This window comes from Amia ocellicauda, chromosome 20, assembly GCF_036373705.1.
Source record: "Amia ocellicauda isolate fAmiCal2 chromosome 20, fAmiCal2.hap1, whole genome shotgun sequence".
NCBI lineage: Eukaryota > Metazoa > Chordata > Actinopteri > Amiiformes > Amiidae > Amia > Amia ocellicauda.
In genome coordinates, this window is record NC_089869.1 from 1,667,064 (window position 1) to 1,677,267 (window position 10,204).

Here is a 10,204-nt window from a genome sequence, read left to right on the forward strand (position 1 = left end):
CTGGCAGTATTCCTTTCAGACAGGGCAAACTATAAAATAGCAACCAGTTTCTCCATTCAGATGCTTTCCAGTACCTTCGTTCTTTTAATGATCTGGGTAATCGTGACATATTCTGAGGTGGTTTAATGCTATCTAGTCTTGCATCTATGACTGCTTGATGTGATGGTGAACCTATATAACATTCTTCATTGGCACACTGAAGGCACAGCTCTGTAAGTTGTCGTGTAACGCCCAAGAGCACACAGTGCATGTAGTCAGGAGTAAAGCCCGAGACAATTCCAAAGTAGGGCAGATTAATTAATGGAGAAGGGCCTTTAACTCCATTATAGATCATTTTTTCTGTTAATGCCATTTTCATGTCCTTAAGCATTTCCATGTCTGTCCTGTCTGCATACTCTACTTCTGAAACGGTGTATTTGACTTGCCCTGAAACCAACATACCAGGGTGGTAACACCAGTTGCAACCAAAGTATCCATTGTACTGTGTAGAATTTTGCATGGCAGGTCTTGCTATGGAATCCACACAGCAACAGACACCTACAATTTTACTCACTACTGTGGTCTTGTTCCTTTTCCTCCATTTTACACCTAATTCTGTAAGCATTTTAGCCTCTTCTACAAAATGCCCAAGAAATATATCAATGTTTGGGTGCCCCTTGCCAAACCACAGACTTGCTAAAATCAAATGTTTCCCTCTTTCACTGAGAGGTAGTTCATTAATAATTATCTGAATAGGTCAAATAGAGAATGAAGATTAATTAAACACTGGACTGCCATCACAATTGAAATTGTATGAAAAGTTTTCTGCTGTACTTAAAATGTTTCCAGACTGTGATATCTGCCTGTAACATTCACCATCATAGATGTCATCTATAGACCCTGTGTTAGTATTTTTTCTCTGGACAGTCTATATGAAAACATATCCGTGCTATCCAGCTTTTCTAGTAAGCACTGAATCTGAGGAGAAAGTGGTACACTGATAAAGAAATTTCCTTCATTAAAGCTATCTGTGTTACAAACCCTGTGACATTGGGAGCACTCTTTCTCATTTTCATAAAAAATATTACAGTAATTTCCCACATATGATTGGCAAAACCTTACTAAAATGATGTTTTGTATCTGGGACTACTTCTCTCCCATACAGTTTGTTAATTAGTTGAAGTAAATCTACTACAGCAACACCAGTAAGGGAATGCCTCATGGCAAATGTCATAACCATTAATAGTGCCTCTGCTTTGGTTGTATTAATGAAGTCAAATAGATTCAAATTCAGGTCTGGATTTGACCCCAGCATATGTAAGGGATCATTTGAACCAGGATCTATTTCTAAATTTAGCGCTGTTCCAGATGACATCTGTTCCTGATCACTGTCTGATTCATGATCACTGTCTGATGACATGTATTCCTGATCACTGTCTGATGACATGTATTCCTGATCACTGTCTGAGTCATGATCACTGTCTGATGATATGTTCTTGGTCAGTATCTGAATGATAAAACACACCAGAATGGTCTTGAATAATTCAGAAGCAAATCGTTCATTGTGGCTGTAAGTTGTTCTGTCTTCTGTTCCAGCATGTATCTGTAAGTTGACTTGTTACAAATTTTTTTTTTTGGATAGAATAGATTTCTCACAACAACTTGGCATGTTTAAAAATGTATCTGTGTAGTATATTTTCATTATTTAACCTGGAATAAGGATTCTCTATTAATATTTATTTGGTTCAATTTACTATAATACAATGCTGGATTTATTACTATGTACGGCTGTACTTCAGTGATGATGTAAGAAATTTATACAAATATTATGCATTCCTAGTTGGTATAGTTATGCTGTTTTATATGTCTCTATTTCTTACTGTAGAATAAGTTTCCTGAGAGTCTGTCAGACTCTCCCACTACCTGCTCAGATTCATCCTCAGTCTGTCAAATAAATGCAGAATACATTAATGCGCGTGCTGCTGTTTCCATCTTTTGCAGTTCAGATTTGAACAGGTGCATGAGAGATCTTGACATTTTCTGGTTGGTTCATCTTCACTAAAACTAAGGTACGTTATCTTACCTCTATGCAATGGTATTTAAAAATAATGAAACATTGCCAAAGATCATTGTTAAAATTGTAATTTGACTGTTTTGTCATTTAGGATGTTCGCTTTTATAAAATACATCGAAGACGATGTACGAGCTGTAGTACCTGCGTCTTTTATCCTAGACTTTAAACCAAAGACGACCAATGATTTTGACAAGAAGAAGATTTACCAGATTTACTGCAAAATCGTCCAGAGGATAAGCACAAATTTAAGCAACACCTTGTTTCTTCTAACAACTATTATAAAGGGCAAATTGTATTACTGTCAGGTAAGGATATTACATGCTAATATTATAAAAGCCTAACAATGTCAAAAGAAATCTAAAAGAAATCTTAAAAAGTGGGATAAAAAAAAAAAGTTTTAGCCTACAGTGTATACACATTGTTCAGAAAATTTCGAGTGAAATAACTGTTGCATTCATGCTACATTGAACATTATTACATATAAAGTGATAAAGTGGTACTTCCTGTAACCTCGCCATTTATCAATTTATTATAACCATTTCCAGATGATGAGCAGGATTAAAAGAAGCAGATTTCCAGTGGAAAACGAATCCATGTTCCCAAGATTAATAATAATGAAGGCATTGGAGAAAATTAATGCATTAAAAATGTGAATGTAGAAATAAACGCAATTAAACATTCAATGGTAAGAATCTAAACATACATGAATGTATGTATATGTATACATATGTACATGTATATGTATATATGTATATATACACATACATGCATATATACAGTGAGGGAAAAAAGTATTTGATCCCCTGCTGATTTTGTACGTTTGCCCACTGACAAAGAAATGATCAGTCTATAATTTTAATGGTAGGTGTATTTTAACAGTGAGAGACAGAATAACAACAAAAAAATTCAGAAAAACGCATTTAAAAAAAGTTATAAATTGATTTGCATGTTAATGAGGGAAATAAGTATTTGACCCCTTCGATTTAGTCCTTAGTGGCAAAACCCTTGTTGGCAATCACAGAGGTCAGACGTTTCTTGTAGTTGGCCACCAGGTTTGCACACATCTCAGGAGGGATTTTGTCCCACTCCTCTTTGCAGATCCTCTCCATGTCATTAAGGTTTCAAGGCTGACGTTTGGCAACTCGAACCTTCAGCTCCCTCCACAGATTTTCTATGGGATTAAGGTCTGGACACTGGCTAGGCCACTCCAGGACCTTAATGTGCTTCTTCTTGAGTCACTCCTTTGTTGCCTTGGCTGTGTGTTTTGGGTCATTGTCATACTGGAATACCCATCCACAACCCATTTTCAATGCCCTGGCTGAGGGAAGGAGGTTCTCACCCAAGATTTGACGGTACATGGCCCCGTCCATCGTCCCTTTGATGCGGTGCAGTTGTCCTGTCCCCTTAGCAGAAAAACACCCCCAAAGCATAATGTTTCCACCTCCATGTTTGACGGTGGGGATGGTGTTCTTGGGGTCATTCCTCCTCCTCCAAACACGGCGAGTTGAGTTGATGCCAAAGAGCTTGATTTTGGTCTCATCTGACCACAACACTTTCACCCAGTTCTCCTCTGAATCATTCAGATGTTCATTGGCAAACTTCAGACGGGCCTGTACATGTGCTTTCTTGAGCAGGGGGACCTTGCGGGCACTGCAGGATTTCAGTCCTTCACGGCGTAGTGTGTTACCAATTGTTTTCTTGGTGACTACGGTCCCAGCTGCCTTGAGATCATTAACAAGATCCTCCCGTGTAGTTCTGGGCTGATTCCTCACCGTTCTCATGATCACTGAAACTCCACGAGGTGAGATCTTGCATGGAGCCCCAGACCGAGGGAGACTGACAGTTATTTTGTGTTTCTTCCATTTGCGAATAATCGCACCAACTGTTGTCACCTTCTCACCAAGCTGCTTGGCGATGGTCTTGTAGCCTATTCCAGCCTTGTGTAGGTCTACAATCTTGTCCCTGACATTCTTGGACAGCTCTTTGGTCTTGGCCATGGTGGAGAGTTTGGAATCTGATTGATTGATTGCTTCTGTGGACAGGTGTCTTTTATACAGGTATGAGCTGAGATTAGGAGCACTCCCTTTAAGAGAGTGCTCCTAATCTCAGCTCATTACCTGTATAAAAGACACCTGGGAGCCAGAAATCTTGCAGATCGATAGGGGATCAAATACTTATTTCCCTCATTAACATGCAAATCAAGTTATAACTTTTTTGAAATGCGTTTTTCTGGATTTTTTTGTTGTTATTCTGTCTCTCACTGTTAAAATACACCTACCATTAAAATTATAGACTGATCATTTCTTTGTCAGTGGGCAAACGTACAAAATCAGCAGGGGATCAAATACTTTTTTCCCTCACTGTACATACAATCATGTATGCATTTAGTAACCCGTATATTATTCATAGAAACTTTTCTTGTAAATTGTGTATTAAGTATTTGTTATTGTATGCATTTAATAGTATTTATATGATCTGTAATGGTTTCTTGTAGGCCTTAACTGAATGTTATGTAAAAATGCTTTGTAATGGTGCTATGAAAGGCGCTGTATCAAATAAAGATACATTTTATATATTTCTAAATACATTTGAGCAGGAACAAAAAAGAAAAGGCTATCAGCTACAGATGCAAACAATGTCAAACATATTGGCAATGAAAAAGAAGGCAAGGAAAATAAATCCTCTGTTCAGCGAACCCAAAACAAAAAAACATGCACAGAAAATTGAGTCCAGCAACTTTGACAACTCAGACGAAGACGTAGTACCCTCCAAACTGTTTAGACAAATGAAAGAGAAATGTAATGTAACAGAAATAAAACATGAAATCTTAACGATACAAAAGAGGAATATGGATGAAGAAATGTCACTGTTGAGAAAAGAAAATCAGACACACTGATGAAAACAGAACCCTGAGAAACCTCAATATTAAGTTACAGAGCAACTTGATCAGCAGGCTTTCAAGAGGTAAGGATAATTTTAATGTTTACAGTTGAACCCTTTTACAACATTCTGTCCTCAGTACTCCATGAAAACAAACTTAAAATGTACTGAACAAAATGTACTTACATGTATTACTCAGCCTTCAATAAAGTACTTGTACATATGCTGGAGTGCATTTACATTTACTTGGTCCCAGGTCCCTTGGTTTTCTAGTCATGCATGTTGTTCATTGTTTTTTCCAGAGACAGAGCCTGAACATCCTATTGCTGTCCTTCATTGTCCAGCTCAAAAGGACTCACAACAGTTATGATTGCTTTGATGGAAAAGTAAGCTGAGCTTTACACTGTGTTGAAATAGAAAAAAAATATACAATTTGATTCATAATTAAACTGTAATATACACAAATGAAGCCAGAATTGTTTTTTCTAACAAGATAATATGACAAATCTGTTTATATTATGGAACAAACTTGTATTATTTTAATGTTAAAATTCTGAAGTTCTTTTTAAAAATAAATGTTGTCCCTTTCAATAATTGTGTTAAAGTTTTGCATTGGAGAAGGCATTTGGTTGCCTGAAGAAAAATTGAGATGGATCTCTAAGGCAAGCAAAGATTCGATTTTTTTCAAAGAGCTTGCTGTTGCAGTCTGGGGTTCAGAAGTGCTAAAGGACAGGGGCATAGAGGGCAAAATCTGCAATAGATTTAAAAGTATGGGAGCAGTTGCAAAACCACCTCTTACTCCAGTGAAATATCAGGTAGTCAAGAGTAAGTATTTAGCCAACTACAAGCATTTTTAAATTGTCTGTGGTGTCAGATGTTTATAAATTAATTATATGTCAATTACCATGAAATATATTTTAACATAACTATATATGCATAGTGTGTAACAAGTTGGAAATATCTGTCTATAAATTCCACTTGAATTTAATTAAAATATGTATGAACCATAAATATCTGTTAACAGAACAACGTGTGTGTAGCATATTATATATTACATAGGCCTACTATTTGGAAAATAATGTGACGAGGCCCATTGCATCAGAAGAAATACAGATACACCAAAGACTCAATGAACTGCAGCGCCCAGCACCACAGGAGTTGCTGTTGTGCTGTGAGACTAGGATTACCCTGCAAATTTAAGCCCTCCCTGCCTGGACAGTGCTCAGCCACAATATAATGTTTGTATATTAAACATTGTGACCAAGTTTTCTTTTTGTTTGTTTGTTTTTCTCCCTAGATTGCTTTCACCAGTGGCTAACAGAGAAATGCATTGTTGATGACAAGCAAAAAAAAAACGACAGTAAAATATGGCAATACATATCTGAAAAAATCATGGATATTGTATGAGGATCAAGAAAAGGAATGATGACCACCCAAAATCATGCACTATAATTTTACTGAAAAAACTTGGCAGTTGTTAAGTAATGTGATTCAAACTGTTATTTATATATATTTGTTTATTATTATTATTATTATTATTATTATTATTATTATTATTATTATTTCTTGGCAGATGCCCTTATCCAGGGCGACTTACAACATAAGTGCAATACAAAGTGCACATAAGTGCAATACATTTATATTAGTAAGTAGTTTCCAGCATGGTTTTAAATATTGTTTTAACTTTTTAAAATATGAATTAATCTTGCTCCAATCTTACTTTATTTAATTATAATAGCAGTAAAAAATAATCAATAAAATAATTTGAAAAAAATATATATATATTTTCAATTGTTTTGATGCAAACAATTGAAAACAATATTGTATTTAATGTTCTACCAGTAAAATATTGCCAATATGGCAAAAAACAAATACAAGATTTACATTCCATGAGTTCTGTATCTTATATCTGTATATCTGTCATTGTTATTATTTGTATTGTAGGTATTACTTTTATTTAGTGGAATAAAATAAAAACTATCAAAATGTCAATCCAGAGTTATAAGATTTCTGTTATGCTGTTCAGATGTAAAGGTTTATACATGTGTTGTTGTGTTCACTCCTTACCCGTGTTTCTTATATCATGCAGATTTACTGAGAAATCACTGTCAGAACCAGAACTAGTAGAGACCAACAAAACTACTGAGAGGCCAGTATAAGCAAAACTACAGGGAAACTAGTTCCAGTATCGACAAATCAATAGCTACTGGGAGACTAGTACCAGTAGAAACCAGTAGAGCTACTGGGAGACCAGTACCAGTACAGACCAGTAGAAGTACTGAAAACCCATTAGAGTTACTGGGAGATCAGTACCAGTAGAGACCAGTAGATCTACCGGGTGACCATTAACAGCACAGACCAGTAGAGCTACTGTTTCCAACTCAAACCAGTAGACCAGTTCAGCTGTCCAAAAACTCATTTGAAACCAGCTGGTACAGGTCACCAGTAGAAACCAGTTGAAAAAATTCTACTGGAATTTCCAATAGGGTGATCACTCTTCAAAATTATGAATTAATATTCTTGTTAATCCCTGTATTAATTCTATGCAAAATGTAAATATATAAAACGGTATTTATTGTACTTACATTTCACGATTAAGACTACAGCTTGTTAGGGTAAAGTTTGCGAATTCCAGTAATCTTCTTTTCCCGTTTTTTTACTTTAAAATAATTCCATCCCAGAGCTAAGTCCCGCCTCCAAGAAGAATTAAACAACCCAATCAAACGCGTGCTCTACGTCCCGCCTTTAAAGGCAAATAACCAATCAGACGCATCATGCTGTTCTGCCCCAGGGGCAGTGCTGCCCTCAGAATAGCGCTGGTTTCCGAAAACTCAACTGAGGCCGTGGATCCGCCTCTTCCAGCTGAGAAGTAGGTTAGTCATCAGTGAGCGCCGACAAGTGTTCTTTCTGGGACACGTAGTAGAGTTTGATTACAAACATCATTGAAGCGAATTTTAAATCCCACTTAGAAATATGTCAAGTGAAAATGAAAGCAAAAAACAGAAATTGAATTTGCAGTTCTTTGAGGACAGGTTTGAGAGAGAAGGGAACGAACAGTGGTAGTCAGATTATGAAGCATGTAAACACCCTCTCTGTTGATTCCCAGGCTTCCTATGAGACTACAGGTGGTAAGTTATATTACGCTTGGTTTTCTCCGGATTGTATGCATTGTTTGTATGTACACATATTGCAGCATTTACTCGTTTTCGTGTTGTCACTAGCAGATTAAACGAACGAACATGCATCGGTCCCCCCTGTATTTTCTCTCAAACCCCCTCAAATTAATACGATCATGAATTAACAGCGCGGTCAAGCAGTCCGACAAAACACCGTCAGCCGCCCCTTGTATTTTTTCTAGCCACCACTAAAAATAATACAAAAACAAAAGAATCCAAGAATGAAGAAGTAACTCCGCAAAACACTGTCAGCAACGCCCCCCTCCCCCTGCTCTTATACATACACTTTAGTAATTCTGCATAGAATCGGCGCAAAGTCTGACCATGAATTGACTACATGGTCAGATTCTGTGCAGAATGAGGAAAGTGTGCGCGACGTGAACTGCACCCAGTGTAAACAAGCCGAGAGTGGATGCCTGGTAATTCTATAGTTTCTATAGGAAGCCTGCTTAGTTACAACATGTAGCCGGAGATATCGATAAAAAGGGGTGAGATTAAATAGTTGAATGGACTACAACTGCAGTGGGTAACTGTAGGATTTAATTAAAGGCTGTTCTGCAATCGTATAGGGCATTAAAGTATTCTATTTAATTAAAACAAGTAGTGATCAGGTTTTATTTATGTAGCTACTGAATTGAATACTGACTATATCTTATTTATGATTTATTAATACCTCTTGGTGTTTTATTTATGTAATTTCTATGTCAATACATACTGAATCTGTAATTTATTTATTATAGTGCTGTTTATTTTTAGCACAGCTTAAGTAGTGATGTCCAAAATAAAACTTGTTGATGACAATCTTTTTGTCTTTTGTCACTGATTGTTATTAAAATCTCGTGATGAAAAGTGCATAACAAATCGACAGCCCAGCTAACATAACATTGTGGCAACATTTTGTGTTAGCAGGGAGGTACCTTGAGGGTGATTTATACTTCTGCGTCTGTGTCTCTGCGTACATGTGAGTGCCTCGTACGCAGACGGTCGCAAAGCTGTCTGCAAACATACTTGCACTTAAGGTTGACGCGTCCATAGGGGGCAGTGTCACATTTACACATCGCAATCTATAGATAAACGAATATATTCTATATTGTCTTGCTATAGTTGGCTAGAGACTTAACACTAGAACATATATACACACATCTCTGCATATGTGAATTTCTCCTGCATATCCATTCTTATATGTTACTAAATATTTGAATTAAATACATATACGGTTTCAGCTGTTAAACTGATTTATAATCATGTTGTTTGGTGAAATATGCTATTTTCTCCACATCATATATTATTATCATTATTTATTGTATTAGATTTGCACCTGATATAGTGCTGCGTCAGATCGGCTCAGCAAGTTTCTAACTTTCCTTTGGAATTAAATCCTGATCTTGTTACAAACCCAGGTCTGGATCAATGCCTTAATCAGTCACCTTTGATCATGATGCTAATTGTTCATTACGTCCACGGAAAGCAAAGTACATTTTACCTTTCGTCCAAAATTGCCAAGCACGAAATACGTGAGCATTTCGTGGGATAAAATATGAATTATGTTAACGAAATGTGAACTGTATTAACAAAATGTGCAGTTTGAGGAAGAAAATACTAATTATGTGGACAAATGCGTTTTGTGGATGCATTTTAAATACTTTCGTATGTCACCACATCGTTTCTCTGCGGCGCCGCCTACACAAACATATCGCACACCAGCCACCCAGCCACCCAGAAACGGGGCGTGGTTTTGACATAACTGCGTTAGAAACACAAATGATGCTGCTGGGACTTGTAGTGAGTGCGGCGCAGGCGGTATGGAAGCGGGCCAAAATCAATTTAAAACTCATATCATTGCGTGGGCCAGATAGAAATGTGCAGCGGGCCTAGTTCGGCCCGCAGGCCTTGTGTTTGATATATGTGGGCTAGGGCAAGGTGTTCAGTGTTAGTGTGTTGTCTGGCTTTAGTTTGTATTGTTTATTTTATTTTCGTGTGCACATATTTAAAAAAAAATACAGTACTTTATCCGAATTAAAGTACAGCTAATATTGCAATGATTTGTAGTCGGTAAAGTTTAAAACCATAATCTTTCTGTATGAACACATGTAGT